The 1,779-nt window shown below is 40.0% G+C and overlaps 1 non-coding gene across 1 annotated transcript; it reads right to left on the reverse strand.

The window, feature by feature from the left end:
• Positions 1 to 443: 443 nt before the first annotated feature.
• LOC145410029 (5S ribosomal RNA) lies at positions 444 to 562 on the reverse strand. Its single transcript, XR_013899211.1, has one exon. It is a non-coding gene; the product is annotated as a 5S ribosomal RNA (ribosomal RNA).
• Between the last annotated feature and the right edge of the window lie 1,217 nt (positions 563 to 1,779).

Here is a 1,779-nt window from a genome sequence, read left to right on the forward strand (position 1 = left end):
TGTATGAACAACACAATCGTCACGCAGACCAACTGGTTTTGTTAATGCTGTTTTTAATACCTCATTGATGATCTTTGGCTCCAACCCTCTTTCTCACACATATAAATGACCTCCTATCTGTCACGCACAACCCAATTCACTCTTATGCTGATGACTCGACCCTTCATAGTTCTTTCACATTTAGTACCTCCTTCACACAATTTGATATTATAAATTCCCAAATAAACACAGTATTTTCTCTGTACCAGGTTCTAAAATTAATCAATGGAGACAAAAAAATCTGGTCTCATTTAATGCTCAGAAAACTAAATACTGTACATTCATTCATTTTTCATTCATTGCCAGACGCCATGTATCCCACACGGGGTGGCCAAGGGCTTAGAGTTAATTGTTTTACAGGGAGGGGCACTAATCCTCCACCAACCCCACTTGACACGTAGGGATGCCAACAGCATCTGGTGTTCCCAGGCGGTCACCCATCCAAGTACTAACCAGACCCAACGTTGCTTAACTTCGCTGATCGGACGGGAAGCGGTGTACTCAACGTGGTATGGCCATTAATTTCTCCAATAGAAAGAATCTCTCAGACTCTCACATAATTTTAAATGATGTCAGTATTCCCATATCCACTACAATTGATATCGTAGGTGTTACTCTAAACCCCAACCTAAGCTGGACAGCTTATGTTAAATCCCTTGCTAAAAATGCTTCTAAAAAACTGGGACTTATGTACCGATTTCGTGAGTTCTTCACTGATGAGCAGATGGCCACAATATACAAAAGTCATGTACGTTCTCAGATTGAATACTGTTCACCACTGTGGAGTGGATGTGGAGTGGCTGCATTGAGGCAGTTGGACAAAATTCAAAATAAAGCCATTAGATTAATTAATAATCCTGCCATAATGCAGGAACTTCCTCCGCAATCAGTACGTAGAGATGTTGCTCCTTTAGAACTATTTTATCGATATTTTTACTGTAAGTGCTCTAACGAACTGGCTTCAATTGTGCCTCCCCTTCACATTTTCTCCTGAAATACACGGGCAGCTGGGAGCGCCCATGAACTCACACTCTTCTCCTGCTGAAAAATTTCTCACTTTTTATCATCGTGTTCCTTAAGCCATACCTATGATTGTCTTGAAGTACCTGAACTCAAAGGTGGTTTTCGTTTCCCAACTGGATGTTGGGTTAGATTAGGATAGGTTATGTTTGATTAAATTATTAGGTACGGTTAAGCTGGGTTTGGTTAGGACAGGCCCTTTCGCCGTAACCCTGACGAGTCAAACGATTTGACACGTGGAACATAGTTAAAAACAATGGGGAAACAGATTTCCCATGAAACATTTATTTATCACCCAGAGGTAATCAGAAAAATATAACAGACTATCAGGAAGAAGAGTGAAGAATGCAGAACAGAACACTAACTTACAAGAACACATGGATAGGAGTACAGGTATACCCCAGTTTAACGATGCAATTGGTTAGATAAAAACCCATCGTTATGCGGGGTATCATATATATATCGGGGTAGATTTAACATGTAAAGTTATGGGATGCGTTTTTGAGCCTTAGGTTTCCCCCCAACCAAGTCCAAAACCCACTCGAATGAGCCCAAAAACAAGTTTAAAGCTAATCTAAATGGCCTAACAGCTGTAAAAGAAGCTAACCCAAGCCTAACAGCTGTAAAAGAAGCTAACCCAAGCCTAACACCTGTAAATAACTCACTAAAACCAACAAATAAAATCTGAAAATTGTCAAATATGTCTGGAAAAAATTAAAC

Source organism: Coenobita brevimanus, chromosome 9, assembly GCF_032717465.1.
Source record: "Coenobita brevimanus isolate Jiangsu-jjx chromosome 9, ASM3271746v2, whole genome shotgun sequence".
NCBI classification, from domain to species: Eukaryota; Metazoa; Arthropoda; class Malacostraca; order Decapoda; family Coenobitidae; genus Coenobita; species Coenobita brevimanus.